The 22,783-nt window shown below is 48.5% G+C and overlaps 1 long non-coding RNA gene across 3 annotated transcripts in view; it reads right to left on the reverse strand.

Annotated features, from left to right (window-relative positions):
* Window positions 1–7,474: 7,474 nt before the first annotated feature.
* The window catches only part of LOC142570214 (uncharacterized), a 50,631-nt gene continuing 35,322 nt past the window's right edge, over window positions 7,475–22,783 (reverse strand). Inside the window, exons 4-5 of one of the 3 annotated variants that reach the window (XR_012825658.1) lie at window positions 17,607–17,677; window positions 7,475–7,637 (exon numbers count right to left, since the gene is read on the reverse strand). This is a non-coding gene — a long non-coding RNA (uncharacterized LOC142570214). Of the gene's footprint in view, window positions 7,643–17,606; window positions 17,678–22,783 lie in introns of all 3 variants that reach the window. The other 2 variants (XR_012825659.1, XR_012825660.1) reach the window with 2 other exon arrangements.

A 22,783-nucleotide genomic window follows, 5' to 3' on the forward strand; every position in this document is an offset into this window, starting at 1 on the left:
CCCGCTAAACAATTAGGCAACTTGCAATATACTGCGAAAAGTTCACTGACGCGTACCGACGAGAAACTCTGCACAAAACAGAGTAGACCTTCGCAGAGCGGCCACCTGGCACGGCATGCAGCCGGCGTATAAAAGTCTGCACATTCTAACGACCTTCACGTCAACTTCTGCAAAGTTGAGTAATATTGGAAGACTGCAGTAATCACTAAAGGTCGCGTTTTAAATTACTTAGACGATTGCAAAATGCGCTGTTTATGAGGCAGAGTTGGCTCTCGCGCTGCCTATAGGTGATCCTCACCCTTACAACAACATTTCTGAGGTCATAGATGCACATATGCCACAATTATCTGTTCTTTGGCAAACCCTTGGCGTTGCTGCTTAGTTAAGCATTTCGCGTGTCGGCAGAAGGAAACAGTCAATACAAAGAAGAAATGGCAAGTGGAAATAAATTCGTGGCTGCAAGTGCCAAAACCACGATCTGATTTATGAGGTACGCCGTAGTAGAGTGACTCCAGAATAATTTAGGCCACTTAAGGTTCTTTAAGATGCACCTAAATTAGAATGCACAAGTGTTTTTGCCTTCCGCTGCCATTGAAATGCGGCCGCCACGCGGAGGTAAAACCTGGTACTTCGAACTCTACATTGCAACGCCAAGGTGACTGAGCTGCCGCGGTGGGTGGCAGACAGAAACACATTTCAACATTTTAAAGATTTTATTCGCCGCCTACACCAGCAAGGCTGTGGCTCCATCCGACGTTCCCTTCTGTTTGGATCGCACCGCTGGTACGATCTGTTGGGAACTCGGCGCTGACGCCCGTGGTTGTACCTGGGTCGCAAGCCCCAAGGGTAGCGTTGGCCTGGCGGCCTGGGGTACAACTGGAAGCATCCGAAGGTCCCGGCAAAGCATGAGTCGACTGGTAACAACAAAACAACTTGTTTATTTTAACATCGCAAAGAGTTCGCGGTCAGGTTGACCGAAGTAGAGAGACGGGAGAGCACTTTACTCAACAGAAGAAATCGGAGCCCTCCTTTTTGGCGTCCGGGGGCAGCTGTTTTTATACTCTCGCAGTTGAGGGCAAGAAGGAACCCCTCAATAGACGAGCACGTGAATGTACAATGGGCTAATGGTGACGCACACTGTCGTAGTGCTGCCGTAGCACAATGTCGTAGCACAATGTCGTAGCACAATGTCGTAGCACACTGTCGTAGCGCTGCCGGTCGGGCACAATGACTGTAATGAGAGGATGATCCCTGCTTTCGCATCGCCTGGTTCGGGCACAATGACTGGAAGGAGAGGGTGATCCTTTGCGGTCGCATCGCCGCAGTCGCGCCTGGAAACACCTGGCGATGAGCGTTGCGGCGACGACGATCGGGCCAAAATGTCTGCCGCCCCGCCGCAGTCGCGCCGGCAAAACCACGTGTCGCAGGCGAAACGCAACAGACCGCCCCGCCGGGGAAAGGAGATCCCGATGGACAGGGGACTGCATCCGCTGTCCGGAGGGATGTCGCTCGATGATGCTCATAACCGAAGTCGGGCGTCCCTCGACGTTTCTTGAGCGCAGCGCACAGAGAAGGCCTCGTTCTCTCGTTCAGGTTCGCACGGGACACTGCAAAGTGACTTCGGGAGAGTTCACATTTTTGTTCTCGTTCCCGGCAAGCGTTAGAACTACGCTGAAACTCAACCGCTCAGTCAGCAAGCACGGCACAACCCTCACTAAGCCCTGCCAGGCTCTTTCCCCTTTTTATACCACTGCCTAGTTCCTTACAGTAGTCTAGCATCACTCAGAACGCGTCCACAAATTGAAAAATTGCACTAGAAAGCATATCATCACTTTGAAACACTAAACAAAAGCAATATGTTAAAAAAAAATCCTGCCTCAGGAAGAAAAACATCAGTAACAAACAATTTTGAGGCTGATTCCTACGTTAGGGGCTTCGACTTAAGCCATCGGCGTTACCGTTGAGACTCCCCTTTTTGTAACGCACCTCAAAGGAATATTGTTGTAAAGCGAGGCTCCAGCGCAGGAGGCGGCCATTTTTGGGAGAGATGGTCTGCAGCCATTGGAGAGGGCAGTGATCCGTCTCAATGACAAACCTCGAGCCGGCTAGATAGCATGACAATTTCTGAACGGCCCACACGAGACACGCACACTCTTTCTCGGTGGCGCTATACGCCTGCTCACGACTGGTCAGCTTACGACTAGCATACAGGACGGGGTGTTCTACTTCTCCATTTTCCCGTTGGCACAGTACAACGCCCATGCCTCGCTCACTAGCATCGCACTGAACAATGAACCCATTTGAATAGTCTGGCGATCGTAGCACAGGCTGGTTTGTTAGGGCACTCTTTAGGGCGCTAAAAGCTCTTTCCTTTGTCTCGTCCCAGACGACTGTTTGAGGCTCTGTCTTTCTTAGAGCATCCGTCAGGGGAGCCGCGATATCAGAGTACCTAGGGATGTACCTCTGATAGTAGCCGGCGACACCTAAGAACGACCGAATATCGGTCTTTGTGCTCGGTTGAGGAAAGTCTCGCACAGCGGCCACTTTTATTTCAGAGGGGCGGCGACGACCCTGACCAATCACGTGACCGAGGTAGACAACCTCGGCCTGTGCTAACTGGCACTTAGGAGCCTTGACTGTCAAGCCCGCTTCGCGCAGGCGGGTTAGCACTGCCCGCAAGTGCGTCATATGCTCAGACCAGGATGCGGAGAATATCGCTACGTCGTCTAGATACGGTAAAGCGAATTCTTGCTGTCCCCGCAACACTTTATCCATGAGGCTTGAAAAACAGTATGGCGCGTTCTTCAAACCAAAACTCAACACTTTAGGACGAAATGTTCCCATTGGTGAAATGAACGCCGCATACCTACTAGCCTCTTCTGTAAGTGGAACCTGCCAATAACCCCTGACAAGATCTAGGGTGGAAATAAACTGAGCGCTACTAACTTTCTCAAGGCGCTCCTCGATGTTAGGGATCGGATAAATTTGATCCTTAGTGATGGAATTAAGCCAGCGGTAGTCGACGCAAGGACGAGGTTCCTTGCCCGGTACCTCAACTAAAATCAAAGGGGAGGTATAATCACTCTCACCTGCCTCAATAACACCGAGCTGTAGCATTTTCTTTACCTCAGCCTCCATAATATCGCTCTGGCGGGGTGACACCCGATACGCCTTGGATCGTACTGGCTCTGTGGAGGTAAGTTCTATATCATGAGTAAGTACAGAAGTCCTACCAGGCCTCTCAGAGAACAGACCTTGAAACTCTTGTAATAGCTGGTGTAGTTCGGTTTTCTGCTCGGGCGACAGCGGTGCTTTACTGATAAGGTCACTAATGACTTGACCGGTGTCTTCCCTGTTCGTCACTGAGCCTAGTCCCGGAAGCTCGACCGGAAGCTCTTCAGGAACGTTTACCATCATGCACACCACTGCTTCCCTTTGTCTATAAGGTTTGAGCAGATTACAGTGGTAAACTTGCTGTGCTTTCCGCTTTCCTGGCAGACTTACCACGTAGTTAACGTCCGACAGTTTCTGAACAATTCGTGCTGGGCCCTCCCACTGCACGTCTAGTTTGTTGTTTAGCGATGTGCGCAATATCATGACCTCATCGCCCACCTCAAAACGACGGGCCCTGGCTGTCCGATCATAATAAACCTTGGCCCTCTGCTGGGCCTTTGTCATTGCTTCACCTTACAACTCCTGTGCCCTTCTTAAGCGTTCGAGGAGCTTAAGTACGTACTCCACCACGACTGGGTCGTCGCCCCTACCTTCCCACGATTCTCGAAGCATGCGAAGCAGAGATCGAAGCGAGCGACCGTACACCAGTTCAGCTGGCGAAAACCCCGTAGCCGCATGCGGCGCGGTCCTTAATGCAAACATCACCCCAGGCAGACACAGCTCCCAGTCAGTTCGATGTTCAAAACACAATGCTCTCAACACGCGCTTCATGACGGAGTGGAGCTTCTCAACGGAATTCGACTGTGGGTGGTACACTGAGCTGTGTAGCAGCTTTACCCCACACCTTTCGAGAAAAGTTGTCGTCAAAGCGCTAGTAAACACTGTGCCCTGATCGGATTGGATTTCCGCAGGAAAACCAACTCGCGCAAATATGGACAGTAGTGCATTGACTATCTCAACTGAGCTGAGTTCTTTAAGCGGCACTGCTTCAGGGAACTTTGTCGCTGGGCAGATCACAGTCAAAATGTGTCTGTACCCCGTGGCTGTTACCGGCAGAGGTCCCACAGTATCAATAACGAGCCGTCTAAAAGGCTCCGTTATGATAGGTACCAATTTCAACGGCGCCCTTGATTTGTCCCCTGGTTTGCCCACCCGCTGACAGGTGTCACATGACCTCACGAAGTGGTCTGCGTCCCGAAAACACCCTGGCCAATAGTACTCTTGCAAGAGACGGTCCTTAGTTTTCTTAACTCCTAGGTGTCCGGACCACGAACCCCCGTGTGACAAGCGCAACAGATCCTGACGATAGCATTGAGGCACGATCAGCTGATCGAACTCCACTCCACGGCGGTCTAGATACTTCCGGTACAGGACTCCACCTCTTTCCACAAAACGCGCAGTTTTCCTGGCGATACCTTCTTTGACATTGCAGCGCACGTTTTCCAGGCTGCCATCCTTTTTTTGCTCGGCTATCAAAGCCGACCGGCTGACTTTTAGCAACCTATGAAGTCCGTCTGACGTAGGCGCGATGAGCAAATCAGTAGATAGCTCTTCTAACTTTCCCGTGTCGGGCGTTTCCTCTCCAGTATCTGGCGCCTTTAACGTTACAGACTCAAGTTTATTCAGTTCGGGCGTGCTCTGAATATCAGCTTGCTGCGCCTCTGACCCTTTTTCGTTGTTTGATAACGTCGGCCCCGCAACTACCGCCTTTGCAGCGAGCTCCCGAACCTTCGATCTGGTTAAGGCCTGAACACTAGCTTCACCAAACAAAAGCCCCTTCTCGCGCAGGAGGTGATCGGACCTGTTTGAAAATAGGTACGGGTACTGGGGTGGCAGCATAGATGACACTGCCGCCTCTGTCTCAAGCGCTCCGAAAGGTCCTTCAATAAGCACCTTTGCTACTGGCAGACACACGCTATGAGCTTCCACGGCTTGCTTGATCCATGCGCACTCGCCCGTGAACATATGGGGTTCTACATAAGACGGGTGAACTACATCCATCGTAGCTGCGGAATCGCGAAGCACTCGGCACTCTTTCCCGTTCACGAGGAGGTCTCGCATGTAAGGCTCGAGAAGCTTCATGTTCTCGTCAGTGCTGCCTATTGAAAAAAACACAACTTTTGGTGTTGTTTCCGGACACTGCGCCGAAAAGTGACCCGGCTTCTGGCACGTATAACAAACGCGCGCTTGCCTCATCTCGAACCGCTTTCTGCGTTCGGCTTCGGCTGCCGCCGTCTCCTTAGGTTCGGTCGCACTGCTTCCACTCGCATCCGCACTACGCGTGTTCCCCTTTGCTCTCATGGGTGTGAACTTCGGCCTCTCGAACTTCGAGCCAAATTCACCCTTTTGACCGTCCTTAGCTCCGCGAGCCCGACGCGTCACAAACTCCTCGGCTAGCTCAGCGGCTTTAGCCACCGTACAAACGTCTGGCCTATCCAAGACCCAGTATCGCACGTTCTCCGGTAACCGACTATAAAACTGTTCTAGCCCGAAACACTGCAGAACTTTATCGTGGTCACCGAACGCTTTCTCTTCTTTGAGCCACTCCTGCATGTTTGACATAAGCCTATACGCAAACTCTGTATATGACTCACTTTTGCCTTTCTCATTTTCCCGAAACTTCCGACGGAACGCTTCCGCAGACAGCCGGTACTTTTTTAGCAGACTCGATTTTACTTTGTCGAAATCCTCTGCCTCCTCTCTATCCAAGCGAGCGACTACGTCGGCCGCCTCGCCGGGTAACAAAGTGAGCAAGCGCTGTGGCCACGTTTCCCGAGAGAACCCCTGCTTCTCGCACGTTCGCTCAAAGTTAACCAGGAACAAACCAATGTCCTCTCCAAGCTTAAACGGCCGCATCAGGTCAGTCATTTTGAACAATACTCGTTCTCCTGCACCGTGTGCCTGACTTCCATTACGAGCGCGTTCCATCTCTACCTCGAGACGCTTCATTTCCAAAGCGTGTTCGCGCTCTTCTTTTTTCTCTTGTTGCTCTCGCTCTTTCTGTTCTTTACGTTCACGCTCTTCTTTTTCTTTCTGTTCTTTAAGTTCGCGCTCCTGTCTCTCTTTTTGCTCTTTAAGTTCGCGCTCCTGTCTTTTTGTCCTCTCCTCAATAGTCTCAAGGCATTCCGACAGCTCGTCATCCTCAGCCTCTAACTCAAGAATAGCCTTTAGCAGTTCTGGTTTTCTGAGTTTGTCCGAGACATCCAGACCCAACTCTCTTGCAAGCTCCAACAATTTCGGTTTGCGCAACGACTTCAAATCCATGGCTGCTCTGAATGCTGCTTTCTCTACTGCCTATTTTTGTCTTGCCGCAAACTAACCCGGCAGCAACGACAACCACAATTACCAGCTCTGTTTCTGACACTAACAAAAGCCTGGCAAAGCTCAGAAGAAGAAAGTCCCGCACTCACCAAACCTCGCAGGCAGGAATTCCGCGCAGTCGTTCCGCTGCAGGCAACCAGTCGTCACACAGGGCTCGTTGCACTGCTCCCGGATCGTCGTTGAGCTGCTCAGCATACAGTCAACTGCATCTCTTCGCTGCTGGCCTTCGTTGTCGCGATCTCACCGCTGGCAGACAGTTGTTTGAAGTCGGAGGTGATCTCACCGCTGCCAACCAGATGTTTTGATCGCACCGCTGGTACGATCTGTTGGGAATTCGGCGCTGACGCCCGTGGTTGTACCTGGGTCGCAAGCCCCAAGGGTAGCGTTGGCCTGGCGGCCTGGGGTACAACTGGAAGCATCCGAAGGTCCCGGCAAAGCATGAGTCGACTGGTAACAACAAAACAACTTGTTTATTTTAACATCGCAAAGAGTTCGCGGTCAGGTTGACCGAAGTAGAGAGACGGGAGAGCACTTTACTCAACAGAAGAAATCGGAGCCCTCCTTTTTGGCGTCCGGGGGCAGCTGTTTTTATACTCTCGCAGTTGAGGGCAAGAAGGAACCCCTCAATAGACGAGCACGTGAATGTACAATGGGCTAATGGTGACGCACACTGTCGAAGCGCTGCCGTAGCACAATGTCGTAGCACAATGTCGTAGCACAATGTCGTAGCACACTGTCGTAGCGCTGCCGGTCGGGCACAATGACTGTAATGAGAGGATGATCCCTGCTTTCGCATCGCCTGGTTCGGGCACAATGACTGGAAGGAGAGGGTGATCCTTTGCGGTCGCATCGCCGCAGTCGCGCCTGGAAACACCTGGCGATGAGCGTTGCGGCGACGACGATCGGGCCAAAATGTCGGCCGCCCCGCCGCAGTCGCGCCGGCAAAACCACGTGTCGCAGGCGAAACGCAACACTTCATAGCCGTTTGCGTGGGTGTCATGATGATCGCCTCGACAGTTCCCTCTTCCCACGGAAGTGGTGAGTTTTCATGACTCGTACTTCGGCAAGACCACGTAGTCCGGCCATCATGACGAAATCCAGTGCCTCCAGGTGTTTGCACTCATTCCGCTGAAGCTCGGCATCTGCACTGAAAATAACGGTTTGCTTGGATGCGTTTATCAAGTATATGGTTCACGATTAATCGTTACGTTCGCTCTAGAGCAGCCTTGGTGTATTCGGTTCTTGTTATATTTGTGTACTTTGCATATACTTTTGTACTGGTATGTGTATGCTAGGGTTACTTGTGCATACTAGAGCCCGCTGGATCTATTGCAGATGTGGGGAACATGGGCATACACTGCATTCGCTTTGGTATACAACATCGTAACCGGCATGTGCGAGTCGGAACTGAGCGAGCGATTTTTGTACACTGACTTTACCCTCAGCCTTCGCTATTGAGGTGACAGCCTTGGAGGGCAAGTGAAGTTCTGAAAGCGTAACTTATTGACCACTTCTGCTGACACGAAATTCACAGACGATTACGATACTCTCTAATGCGAAATTTGAGCGCAGTTCTACACATGTTTTTATATCGCGATATAGTGGCTGTCGTGGACAAAGTGTCCCTTGCGGCACGCTGCAAACGGAGCTAAGTGTATGCACGACTGCCTCGCTGACCGGGAGATCGCGAAATGCAGCGCGTGAGTGACACGTGGCCGTGATTCACAGCAGCCGCCGCAGACAGACCTCCGATCATGCAGGGCTTTGTTTCCATATTTCTGACGCGTGCTGCTCTGACGCCATCTCGTAGCCATCGTTGCCGCAGAGCCCTTCTTGCGCGGCACTGCGCTTTTCTTCTCATGCTTTCACCATAACTGCCCCCGCCGCTATCCTCCTCGCGCCCTCTAACCTATCGCCGTTTTCAATCCGCCGACGCTCGCCGCGCTCGCTCTTTCATCCTTCGCTATGCTCGTTCACTCGGTTAGGCCGAGGACGTCGGCGCTGACGCTCGGCGCAGGAACGGGCGCCTAGGAGCGGCGCTCTAAAAGAATGACACCGAAGAAACGAAAAGTTTGCAGCTGTACGTGAATACATTACGCCAAAACTTGGTTCTCAATGAAAAAAACTTAGTCTAGTAGCGATTCTTGTCACCTTCCATTTATACACTTCATTATCGCTAACGACAAAACCTCATTGACTTTAATGCCGGGAGTCCCAGGGCAGTGAACAACGTCGTGCAAAAAAAGCCTATGCAAAATATACCATCGATAGAAAATATAGGCGTAGCGGACTGCTAGTACTATACATCTGCGTTAGATGCTTACGTTGAGGGCTTTCTTCGCAAAGTATCCGGCGACAGTTTTACATTCGTTGAGGCCATCACGCGAAATATCAGAAGGCCTATTTACGTCAAGAGGAACCGGGCGGAAGGGAGCTGACTGCGACAAATAATATGAAACCTTTATTTACGATGGCACACAACGGCGACAAGACGCTCGGTTCAAAGCGCTTGATTAAACGATTGGATAAGCGTTCTGCACGTAGAAGCATTCCCAGCCAACTTCTCCGTTTGGGGTGGTCAGGCTTTACTAAGTGCGGGCCCGATGTCTCAAATATGGTCCCCACTAAGAGGAGTGCTTTCGTAAAATATCGGCGAATCATAATGTGTGCGCGGCGGCACATGAAAACGTCAAGGACATCAGTACTTCAAAAAACAAAAGTGGTTCGTTGGACTTACGGACGAAGTTATAAGCGACGGATTTGTGCATGTGTTATGACAACGCGAAAAGCTACTCTCAGTTCCGCCCTCATCAGTGGCGAATTGTGTGTCATGACTGTGCGCAGGCTTTGCTAGCTGGCGCTAACAAAAGTAATCAGAGGCTTCTTATTAACTTGGCAGTGTACTCTAAGCTGCGCTACATCGTTTGACAATTGTAAAAGTATAAATAGTTGCAATTTATGTGCTTAGGTTTGCAGTATGCTGAGTTTTTGCTACCGTAATTTACTCATTGGGGCACCACACCTGCTGGCAGTGCATTGTAAGCCGAGGTTTTTATTGCGATAGAAATTATATGGACACTCCAGACGCATGTTGCCGTCAGCGTCGCCGTGATGTTCCGTATAAAGTCCATGGGCGATAACACCGTCGCCACGCGCTGTATGCTGTATATGCGAGCGAAACCACGCGAGGGGATCCGACGATCGCGGCTGAATATGGCGGGCTCGAGGGAGGAAGGAGGAGAGCAAACGCGCCGTTTTTTATTGCGCAGAAGGCCGTGGGGGATGGAAGGGAGGGAGGGGGCGGAGTTGGGCTCCGGCAGCAACTGCGTATTGTTAAGAATGGCGAGCTGCAATGCAGGATTGCCACCCAATTACGACTGGGGAACAAGACGCGCATCCCCCACTCTCCCTCGCTTCAGCTAGGATGCGTTCGATGAAGCGGGCTTTGTGCTGAAAACCGCCGCCATCCTCTAGCCCCATCGCCGTTGTGACGGAATGAGTTCGGCGGACGAACTATTGTGCCCGAACTCCCCAGCGCGGACCTGATCTGCTACGCGTGCGCGAGCTGCCGCGGGAAAGCCGTTTTTTGTTGCTTCCCACGCGCCGACCGGGACGCAGGACAACGAGCTACCCAGAATGGCTCCGAGCTACCCGGAACGGCTCCCCTCTGACGTCGGTTCTGGACACTCGAACGTGTGAGCCTTTGTGTGTGTGGGCTCGAACGTGTGTGCCTTTGTGTGCGTAAGCCGTCCTGCGGGAGGCGGCTAGTTTTGCGATGAAACACGAACATTCGCCGCCTTGTATCGCCGGCGGACCGAGTGTTTAAAAACTGCTGTTGTGCGGATGTTCGAGACACTTTCTCTTGAGCAGTCATGTTGGACTGACACTCTTTTTCTTAAGCATTCATGTTAGACTGATGCACTGTTCTCAAGCAGTGATGTTAGACTGATATAAATACTGTAAATAAACCCATTTTCCTCGTTCTCGATGAGAAGCAGTTCTTCCCTTCATCAACGTCCTCAGCGTGGATAAGTTGGACGACGGCATGGGCCAGCTACCTTCGAATTCATGCCAGACTCCAATCTTGACAACGGATCACGAGCGATGGGATTGAGCCCCCAATCCTGACAGTATCTCGCGACCGGGCGCAAGGGGAACTGACAATCGCGGCTCAATCTCGCGCGCCAAAGGTAGCGACAGTGCGAGAGGGAAGGAGGAGGAGGGGGGCTTTCTACGCTGCAAGCAAGGTGTACTTTGCGCCACGGAGCGTGGTTGCGTGCGCCGTATCTTAAAACCGATCTGCAGACGGCTCATACCTGTGTGTGCGCCGTTTTCTCGCCGCTGTTTTTGTTGAAACGATACACAGCACGAAGGCCACTTCGCTCGCTGCCGCTGCCGCGCTTGCTCACGCCAGCATTCTCACAGCGAGTGTCCGCGGACACCGTTCGCCTGTACGCGCTGACACTATGCTTGTTAATTCAGTTAATAAGCGAATATGTCCACGTTTACACGGTCGGTCAAACAACTATCCTTACTTCGTATAATTTTCCACTAATTTGCTATCGCAATCGACGCTTCGCCTTTCGGGCGAAACTGCGTTTCTTTAATGGTCGCTTTGGGTGCACAGTGTTACGTGATAAAATTATAAAATTTGTTTCATCATCACTATCATTAGCAGCCTATCTGGATATCGATCGGCCAGACGAAGGCCTCTCCCAGAGATCTCGATTTACCCTTGACTCCCACTAGTTAATTCCAAGTTAGGCCTGCAGATTTCCTAATTTCATCACACCACCTAATTTTCTGCCGTCCTCGACTACACTTTCCTTCTCTGGGTGCCCATTCTGTAGTTGTAATATACCCGCGATTATCTGTCCTACGCATTACATGTTCGGTCCAGCTGCATCTGCCGCTCTTAATGTCAATTATAAATTGGTTATCCTAGTTCACACTCTAATCCACACCACTGTCTTCCTCTCTCTCAAAGGGCCCCTGAAAAGGTTCGGAAAAAAATTGTAGACGTTTGGACAGATGGGCGGAGGAGTAAACTAAAGTATCTTCATACTACTACCGCTGTGATGAAGGGACTTTAGCGTAAACGTCAGCCGCCTGAGCGGCCTGCATGGTGCAGCCACCTGGTTGCGCAGAGCTTAACCAGGCAAACACATACCTACCATTGCTGTAACCAAGTGTAAAACATTTTAAGGCGAAAGCTTTGAATGGTACGTTGCGAAATGGCCTAGAAAAAATGCGGCGGCCAGTCGAGTGGTACAAAATTACACCACGGGACCTTCTCCGTGGGCGGCAGTTGGAGAGGCGGCTGTGGCAACAGTGGACTGCGAAGGGAGAGAGACGGCGATGGAGGACGATCGCCCGGCGGATTGCGCGGTAGCCCTCGGAAGTACGCTACGGTCGAGGATGCTCGCCAAGCGAGAAACTAGGTGCGACGTGTGAAGCGGCGGGTGCAAGGCGTTCGACCGCGAGCGCTGCTTTCCCCTGCTAAGACGATGCAAAATAATTGTGTTCCGCTTGTGTTACGCATTTTTAACACTTACTGGCGACATGCATGCTGCGTGTTTTGCTAGTGAATTAAGTGCTCACATGTGTCGTTGAGGTGGTCGACCTAAAGCGCCACATGTGCACTTCACACTGCGGCTCGTTATGTCTTGCAAGAAGTCTGACCCCTCCGATCGTATAACTTAATGCCTTACCAAGTGTGCAGGAGGCTTTCGCCTTCCCACGTTTCAGGAATGTAACATGCTGCCGAACTTACTGTTGGAAAGACATCGCGTTCACGATTAAGCTCCTGCCGAAAAGTTACACCGGCACCAAAGTAGAATACACTTGTTAATGCCACATTTTCTGCGTGTTTGTCTGTTTGAGCTCTGTGCCACCGCGTGGCGGCTCCGTGCAGGCCGTCGATGTTTGCGCCTGCGCTCATCCGGTAAAACGCCCAATCCGCTAGCGCTTGCGTTTACCCAAATACCGGGCACGCTGAAAACAATCTATTATGGCAGTAATTCTTCACCGTGAAGTGACGTCCGTAGACGCGCACATGCTGGCGCCGATCGGGTAGCGACAGCCCAATTAATGCGCAGCAGCCACTCCGCTCGCATGTTCCCTTGCAGAGGGACAGACGTCGCAGTTTGGCATATCGCCGATCAATAGATTTGCAGCCCACAACGTGACCAAGGCGCTCAATAGTTCTCCCGAAAGAAAGCTCGAGACCCACACTGACCGAGCAGCGGGTGTCAACACGGAGAACATTGTAACACAAGCAGACGACACTTGTGGTGTGCCGGAAGTGCTAGGTGTGTTGATGAACTGTCGTTGTGTATTCTATTTCTGTTACGTCTTTATAAAAACAAATTAACCGTCATTCCAACTACTACGAACAATATTTGTTCACCGTAAAGTTTGAAAAATGATCGATGACGCGACCTCGGCAGTTACGGATAGCCCGCCCAACTGACGTCAATCGGGCTAACTACGTCAATTGGGAGGGGGCGGCTGAAAACTGAGGGGAGCGGTGCGGCTGCAATCGGTAGCGATGCGCATTTTTAAAACCTTATAATAAATTACACGCTTAGCACGGAGTGCTTAGATGTGTCACCTAATGATCAGAAGGACCTACCCTAACGATATAGTGCGTTTGTACAAAATCATCAGAACTGTTTCAGGGCCCCTTAACTTTATGCCTGACATTTTTCGCTCCATCGCTGGTTGCGCCTTCCTTAACTTCTCAGGCTTCTTTATTAACCTCCAAGGTACTGTCATATACTGGTAGAATGTATTGACTGTACACTTTTCAAGTATAGCTATAAGTTGCCGATCATGATTTGATAACACCTGTCGTGTGCGTTCTAGCACATTTTATACTTCTGCCAATTTCCTTCTCATCAACGTGTTTCAACATGCAACAAGTTTATAACGTTTTTAGACGTTAAAATACACCCGGATAATTTGATAGGTTCTGAAAATACATAAGGTAAGTTGTTCTGAATTCGAAGTGTCTAAAGCTACGTGGCACGTGCATTCGGCTGCATTGTTTTCCAGTCGTCTTTCTATGCCTTTAACATAAAACGTAAACAATGTCTGCAGAAGACATCCTTGCTTCACTCCTTGGTGAAGTTTCACCCTTTCATTACATTTTCAGCCTTCCCATGCAATTCATACTCGGTTGTCAATATCTCCCTCAGCAGCTCCACGAAATCGTCATCTATGTCTTCGTGCTTGAGAATAGCCCATAACAATTCCCTGTGTACGTTGGCTTAGGCTTCCTTATTATCCAGAAAAGCGGATGCGCGGCAGCAAGCGCAATCTGGCGGTGCTGCAAGCAACCCTGCGGCGCGCGTGGCGCACGTGCTCCCCTGTGCCTGATTGGGCCTATAAATCAACAACAGCCAAGCTGCAACGCCCACGGTCAGGAAACCCGTCGATGTTCGCAACGAAAAGCTTCGCCTTTAAAAAGAAATTCTGCAAGCAGCAGCGCTCGCTTAGCGGTAGCGTCTGATTCCCCGTCGCTCCTCCTGCGTTTTACAGCGAAGCCGTTTACCTGACGGGCCTGTATGAATGAGCCGTATGCGTAGTATCGTAGGAGAGGGGGGTATCTGGGCTGGCTGACGTACGTCCGTCAAGTGAACAAAAAAGATGGCGGCGCTGCGTGGTCTCGTAGGGTGGTTATCTGGGCTAGCTAACGTCTGTAAAGTGAACAAAAAGATAACGAGCGATAGCATGCGGTGCCTAAGAAAGAAAGGACACGTGATTTCATCGCGCGCAGCACCTGCGCAGTGGGGAGTGAACCTGCGCTGGCCGCCGTTGCTGCCGGCCGCGTGTGCTGTCGTCTGCACTCAATACAACGGCGAGGAAGTTGTGGCGAGAAAACACGTGGATGTGCGCCGCTGTGCCACTAGCCACCGTGGTGTGGAAGAATCGGATTGTGCATTGCAGAGGCACGCCACTGCAACAGTTGCAACGCCAACAAAAATGGGAAAAGTGGGAAGATCACGCATTGTGAGCACGGTGGAAGAACAAGCCGAGTACGAGGAAAGGCGTCGACAGCAGAGACGCGACTATAACCAACGACAACGTGTCCGTGCCAAAATAGAGAATGCAGCCAGTGACTTTGCCTCCGAATAACTTCAGCGAGAGAAGACGCGAGAGTCTAATCGTCGGCGTCGAGCGCAAGCTGCCGATGAAGATCGCGCACTGGAGCCCGCTCGCAAGCGTCAAGCGGCAGAAGCGTGAGTTTCGCTGGGGCAAGTTCCAAATTCAAGACAATGTTTCAGGACGCGGAGTTTGGCCATAGTTGCTCGGTCTGTGATCGATAGCTTCGCTGGCTAATCCGCCACGATCAAAAATAACGTACAGCGCAAAGGACCAGGACAGCGATAGACGACATACACAGCGCTGGTTACCCTTTGGTCTTAATTTCAGCCATAGCTGAACAGCTTCTGAGGCGCACAAAACGTGACGATCCCGCTCAATCAGGAAACCAGCGGGCTGAAAGACGCAGATTTGCAGTGCTGCCATATGTGCATGATGTATCCCATAGGCTAAAGAAAATTGGGCAGCGTGTAGGAATCGCAGTCGTTTTCTCGGCCCCGGAAAAATTGGCAAGGCTCTGTAGTCGTGTAAACACGCCTAAATCGCATCAGAGTTGTTGTTCTGTCGGGCACAAAAAACGGTTTGTGACGTGCATAACCAATGTAGTCTACGAAATTCCCCTGTCTTGCGGCCGTAATTATGTAGGACAAACGGGCAGGTGCTTAAATGATCGACTAAGAGAGCATTCTAACAACGTCCGCAACACTGTACAAGGCCACTTGGGCATCCATTGCCGGGACTGCGGCTGCGTGCCATTCTTTGAAGATACGCAAGTTTTAGCGAGACACTGCTCACAACTCACACGCGAAATAGTGGAAGCTGATTTCATCAGAAAACTTGGCAGTTCTTGCGTTAGTGCGCCCTCAATCGCGCTGACCCCTGGTGAAGTCGCGTTTCTAGACAGATAGAAATTGTATTGCTTAATTTGTTTTATTTATTATTATTATTTTTTGAGGTGACCATGTATCGTTCAATGACTTGCTGTTAGAACACCCCATGTGACTGTCGTACATTTTCTGCGCATGCCTCTTCTTGTATATATACACACGATGTGGCAACGCAATAAAATATTGTTACAGCGCTGTGTATGTCGTCTATCGCTGTCCTGGTCCTTTGCGCTGTACGTTATTTTTGATCATGAATTACCAACTAGCCCAAGCAACCACCCTAATCCGCCACGATATGAATGGTTCGGCCCGAAATTTTTTGTTTCGGGTTCATTTTGCGGCAAAGCTGTTAGCCTCTGGTTGGCTGGGATTTTTCTGTCTGTACCCATCTAAAGAACACTACCGGCACCACTGCAGCTAGAAAAGGGCTTTGTGTTTGAGTTTCCGCGTAACAGACTTATATATTTCCTCGTATGTTCGAATTACAATACGTTGCTATCATGTCTGCAGGTTGTGTTTAAGTCGTACTTTACGAAATTTCTGACGCATTTTACTTAGAGAAATTCAATAAGTTCAATAACACGGTTGCGCTAGACGGAGGTCTTTCAAGAATGAGGATGTATGCCACACTTCCGTACACGTGCGTGCGCGCGTGACGTACGTGTGCAAACAATGTATATGTCCTTGATGCGTGGGCGCTCTGCCCATTGCATCTGTCGCACCGGGTGTGCTGCGACTGTAATCGACATTATGGCAAACAGTGGATGGATGGATGGATGGATGGATGGATGGATGCATGGATGAATGGATGGATGGATGGTTGGTTGTTATGACCGTCCCCTTTGGAACAGGGCGGTGGGTTGCGCCACCAAGCTCTTGCTATTATACTGCCTAATGTCCTACGCAGGTTTAAAAGCAGTGTCCAAAAGCCGGACCGCCACCTAGCGGCCGCGGCCACTCAGTCTGACCTCAAACGGCAGCTGCAAAAGGGCTTTGTCTCCAGTTTCCGTATATTCTAATTACAAACCGAAGCTATCATTTCTGCAGTTTGTGTGTAAATCGTATTTTACGCATCTTTTGACGCCGTTTACCTTTAAACATTCATTTAGGCACTTGCGCTTGGCGGGGGGCCTAGAAGAATGAGGATCTACGCTGCACTTCCGCACAAGTGCGTGCTCGCGTGACCTACGTCGCTTCTGGTGGTGGTGCTTCTGTAACGTCGTCTGACGTCGGTTGTGCTTGTATAACGTCGGCAACAGCTTCGCTTTACATACACTTTCACCGGGTGGAATCAAGGTGGATATTTTTTTTTATTTTTTCTTATTTGTTACACTTTCGCGGGCATGGCGTAAACACAGCCACTTAGATCTCATAATGGCAAATGACAGCAAGCAGCACATCCTCGCAACAGCTCCCAAGCTATAGATCCGTTAGACCGTCGGGTCATTGGTACAAGTATGTTTATTGCGCTGTTTCTACACTACGCTTATTCCACTCTTTTTACATGTACTCTGAAGCCGATAAAAGAACGACGCCATTAAACGCGTGACTTGTTGGTCTGTCGCGTGTGCCTGTCCGGCAGTGCTGAATACACACCCCTTACTGTCATCTTGCCTTCTGGGATGTAACTGGTGAAAAAAAAAAAGCTTTCGCCACGTCAGGCTAACAACCTCATGCAATATATATATATATATATATATATATATATATATATATATATATATATATATATATGAACGAAAAATAATTGGATTGGTACCTGACCAAGATACCCAGCGCAGCAATCGCATATTTTACCGCAACGGTAAGAAAACGGCCCACTTCCGATCATTTCTGTATTTGTAATATTAACCACTGACTTCCAACTGTACAGGTTTCTGTCGCATATTGTTCATTTTGGCGTTTTAATAAACAATTCCTGAGCACTTTACCTACGTTCTACTTTATTCTTTTATTTCTAAGCTGTTGAACAAAAACATTCACTACATGTTCCTTTACAAAAGCTATCGCTTAGCTTCGCCGGCACTGAGCTATCCCATTCGCGCGCATATTCTCAAAAGCCATGTGAATTGTGGTTTAAAAACATTATGCAAACAGGAAAAGTAGGTTGGAACTTACCATAGCGATATAGGCCATGAGCTCGAAAGATAGCCGTTCCATTTCGCGGCTTTCGTGACCGCCTCCAGTTCCTACAAATAAAATTATGATAGTACTAGTCACACATTAATCCCCATTCCATCAGAACCAATGAATCAAGAGGATGTTACAGGATGTACGCTCAGAAATTACAAGATGTTCAAGCCTGTTCTTGCCCTAGTTTTGCAGCAGCCATGGGCTTTAAATAAAAACAAATCTCTTGTTTAGAAACTAGGAACTTTTATCAGCCAGCAAATCTCTAGTGGCATATTTCCCCCACGTTGAAGGCTGTGGACTGCTTTGCAGGTAGCCCAACAGTCCCAATATGGACAAACCATTCAAAAATTTTTGACGTTACACTTGAGCACTGTTGCTGCAGTTTAGGAATCAGAAAATCGAAACTTTGCCCTTAATTTTCTATGACAACTAGTCGACATCATTTACGCCTGTTGATACAAAATTCAGATTACAGATAATGTGGACTATTTCTTAATACAGACACAGCCCAAGTATAGATAAAGCCCTCTAAAATGACCTCCCAAATGGCTCATTCGATCAACCAATGGCCCTCAGTCCTCAGCACCTGCGGAGCACCGGACCAAGGCAGTGGTCAGACCTGTAACGCAGACGAGGGTGCTAAGAATCTCTGCACCCGGACATTGTTTGGGATATCATTGGCCTTAATGAGATTAGAATAATTGTTGAGGCTTATACAGTGCTGACTAGCGGCCTTGTCCTCTGCTATAGAGGTCTCCCAGATAGCAAGCAATGCGGGGTAGTATTCCTAAACTATAAGGCCATAGCGGCAGCATTCATGAATTCTATAGCATTAATGAGAGGGTAGCAGTAGTCGTAATCAAACCTAATAAGAGGTATAGATTTAAAAGGTAGTACAAGCCTACGCTCAAACGTCCAGTAAACGATGATGATGAAGTAGATCAGTTTTATGAAGATGTTGACTTAGCGATGAGAAAAGTGCAAACTCAGTATACTCTAGTAATGGGCGACTTCAATGCAAAAGTGGGGAAACGCAGGCTGGTGAACAAGCAGTTGGCAACTACGGCGTCGATTCTAGGAACGCTAGAGGATAGGTGCTGGTAGAATAATGAACACCTTCTTCAGGAAGCGTAGCAACCGAAAGTGGACCTGGAAAAGCCCTAATGGGGAAGCAAGAAATGAAATTGATTTCATACTTTCTGCCACTCCCAGCATAGTGCAGGATGTAGAAGTGTTAGGCAGGGTAAAATGCAGTGATCATAGGTCCAGGAGTCACCTCAATTTTAAGCGAGAAAGAGTAAAATTGGTCAAGAAGAACCAGCCCAACCTAGATGCAGTAAGGGTAAAAGCAGAAAAATTCAGGCTGGAAATTACAAACAAATAGGCAACCTTAGAACAGAGAGATAAAGATGACGTAGAGGTAATGAATGAAACCGTAACTAGGCTTGCTTCAGAGGCAGCAATTGAAGTGGGAGGCAAGGCACCAAGGCAACCAGTAGGCAAGCTCTCCGAAGTAACAAAGGACCTAATAAAGAAACGACAAATCATGAAAGTGTGCAACTCAAGAGACAAGATACAATTAGCAGAACTGTCAAAACTGATCAACAGGTAGACAATAAGGGGTATTCGAAATAGCGTGAGAAAGACTGAGAAAGCCGTAAAATATGGACGCAGCATGAAATCAATGAGAAGGAAACTTGGCATAAGACAAATGCACTGAAAGATAAGCAGGGTAATATTAACAATGTAGGAGGTATAGTAAAAGCAGCGGAAGAATTCTATACTGACCTGTACAGTACCCAGAGGTGACACGATAACTCCATTCGAAGCAGTCATGAACAGGTTGCAAAGACTCCTCCTAACACTAGCAATGAGGTCAGAAGGGCCTTGCAAGACACAAAACGGCGAAAAGCGGCAGGAGGAAACGGAGTAACAGTCGATTTAATCAAAGGTGGAGGTGGCATAATGCTTGAAAAACTGATGGCTCTCTATACGAAGTGTCTATCGACTTAAAGGATCACAGAAAACTGGAAGGAAGCAAACATTATTCTAACCCACAAGAAGGGAGACGTTAAATAATTGAAAAACTATAGGCCCATTAGATTACTTCCGGTATTATATAAAATATTCACCAAGACAATTTCCAATAGAATAAGGACAACACTTGACTTTAGTCAACCAAGGAAACAGGGGCGCTATAACGTAAAACTATTCCAATTCTGTTATCAGCCCTCTTCGGTTGGTCAAAAACTTTTTTTGGACCACCTCCACTTCACCTGTCTGTCACGCAACGTCACGAAAACCGCGATACCTCCCCATCTGATATGATGTGTAAACACTGATTATGCATGATTTGACCGAAAAACGAAAAACAGTTATTTCTGATTCGACGCCATTTCGCCATTAGCCCCCGGCTATTGGTCGAAAATTTTCGGGTTGCGCCCACTTCACCTGCCTGTCCCGCGACGTCACAAAACCGCGAAAACTAACCGCGTCAAAGTGGTGTGTACACATTCAAGATGCATTAATATGCCGAACAAAACTGAATTTTCTTCGTAATAGCCGCCAGCTGCCCCGTTCCGAAAGGAAATAAAAGATGGCTGCCGCCGATCACTCAGGAACTCGCTACTCGCGCCTGCCGGAGAGTATGGGTTTATTTGCGTATAATAAAACATCTCGCGTGGTCGTGTAACGTTTTCGAGCACTTTCTGCACGTTTACGACCTCGTTCTGTCAACTCTTCTTTGCTGAGGGCCCGTTTTAGCGTCATTCTTAAGCTTCCGTTGCATGCTGCCGCGATTTTCGACGAGCCATCGCAAGCCAAGTAAGAAAAGCGGACCAATCGCAGAAGCCGGCACCACGCTCTTCATCCGGTTGTTGATTTTCAGTACAGTGGCGCGGCCCCATCGAATCCCTCTCCACTTGAGCGTTCTCCTCGCCTTTTGTTAGCCAAATAGATATGACAAACCGCTCAGTGTAGGCAATGTTATTCGTTTTTCAAGCAAACAAAAGTGACCTCGTATAAACGAGGAGAGCATTTGATTGGTTGTTCAGACAACCCTGCGGGTCACCGTCCGGTGCTTGCGTCGGTGGTTACGCAAATTTGACGGCAGGAGATTCGAATAAAAACATATTGGAATATTTTTACGTTATAGGACCCCAGTGTAGATTAAGGAAGGGATACTGTACGATGAATCACATCCATGTCATTATTCAGGTAATCGCGAAATCCGAAGAGTACAATCAGCCTCCCTATATGACTTTCATAGATTACGAAAAGCCATTTGATTAAGTAGAGATACCAGCAATCGTAGAGAGAATACGCAATCAAGGAGTGCAGGCCGCTTAGGTAAATATCTTAGAAAATATCTACATAGATTCCACAGCTACCTTAATTCTACACAGGAAAAGTAGGAAGATACCTATAAAGAAAGGGGTCAGACAAGGAGACAATCTCTCCAATGTTATTCACTGCATTCTTGGAAGAAGTATTCAACCCATTAAACTGGGAAGGCTTAGGAGTAAGGATCAATGGTGAATATCTCAGCAACCTTCGGTATGCAGATGACATTGTCATGTTGAGCAACACTGGAGACGAGTTAGAACAAATGATTGAGGACCTTAACAGAGAAAGTGTTAGAGTGGGGTTGAAGATGAATGTGCAAAAGACAAATATGATCATGAATAGCCGGGCAAGGGAACAAGAGTTCAGGATCGCCAGTCAGCCTCTAGGCACTTTGAAGGAATACATTTGCCTAGGTCAATTACTCACAGGGAACCCTGATCATGAGGAAGAAATTCATGGAAGAACAAAAATGGGTTGGAGCGCATACGGTAGACATTGTCAGCTCCGCACTGGAAGCTTATCATTATCATTGAAAAGGAAGGTGTACAATCAGTGAATTTTACCGACGCTGACATATGGGGCAGAAACTTGGAGATTGACAAAGAAGCTTGAGAACAAGTTGAGGACCGCGCAAAGAGCAATGGAACGAAGAATGGTAGGCATAACGTTAAGAGACAGAAACACAGCAGTTTTGGTGAGAGTGCATAAGGACAAGGGGGTGGGGCGATATTCTAATTGATTTTAAGAGAAAAAACAATGGAGCTGGGCAGGTCATATAATGCGCAGGTTAGATAACCGGTGGACCATTAGGATTGCAGAATGGGCGCCAAGAGAAATGAAGCGCAGTCGAGTACTGCAGAAGACTAGGTGGGGCGATGAAATTAGGAAATTCGCGGGCGCTAGTTGGAATCGGTTCACGCAGGACAGGGGTAACTGGACATCGCAGAGAGAGGCCTTCGTCCTGTAGTGGACATAAAATAGACTGATGATTATGATGATGATGACTCTAAAATATGTGAAGTTACCTTTATGTACTATTTCTGGAGTTCGGCCATCAAACAATTGAAAGCGTCTCCTTTATTTTCTCTCGACAGTAATAAGCATTTTTATAGCAAATGGAGGAATTAACAGACAACACTGAATATATTACCAGCATAACATCCCATTCCCTATATATTTACCTAAGGAAGCAAGAAAAGTATGTTTAAACTCACCAGAGGGAAGAAAACCCTGCGACTGACTGCATTCGTAAGATCGTCTGCAGCCCCTTGAAGTAAAATTTTATAAGTCCCACATTGATCATCATTCCATCTGAGTCCATGATTGATTGGATGTTACAGAATATACTATCGCAAATTACAATATGTTTAAGCGTTTTCTTCCCTCGTTTTGAAATATTCATCTACTTACAGCGAAAGCAAATTCGTTGGTAAACTAGGCACTGTTAACTGCACGCAAATGCTTAGTGACGTAAGGCCTTCACGTTTGTGGTATAATATCATCAGGAGGAGAGCGTAGACAATTTAATTACTGTTGTAATCGCCAAGGTATGGAGAAGGCCATCTAAAATCTTTGACGTTACACTTATGTACTGCAGCTGGAATTCCGCAAATAAAGATAACTGGAAACTTGTCTTTCATTTTCTCTCGACAGTAATCAGCATTTTTTTACCACGAATGTACGAAAATAGAGATAAGAAAGCATATATCAAAGTATAAATTGTTGGAGTTCAGCCATGAATGATAATTAAAAGCTGGACCATTTTCTTTCTACAGTAAGCAGCCTCTTTTTAGCCAAATGACTGAAGATAGAGAAAG

This window comes from Dermacentor variabilis, chromosome 1, assembly GCF_050947875.1.
Source record: "Dermacentor variabilis isolate Ectoservices chromosome 1, ASM5094787v1, whole genome shotgun sequence".
Taxonomy (NCBI): Eukaryota; Metazoa; Arthropoda; class Arachnida; order Ixodida; family Ixodidae; genus Dermacentor; species Dermacentor variabilis.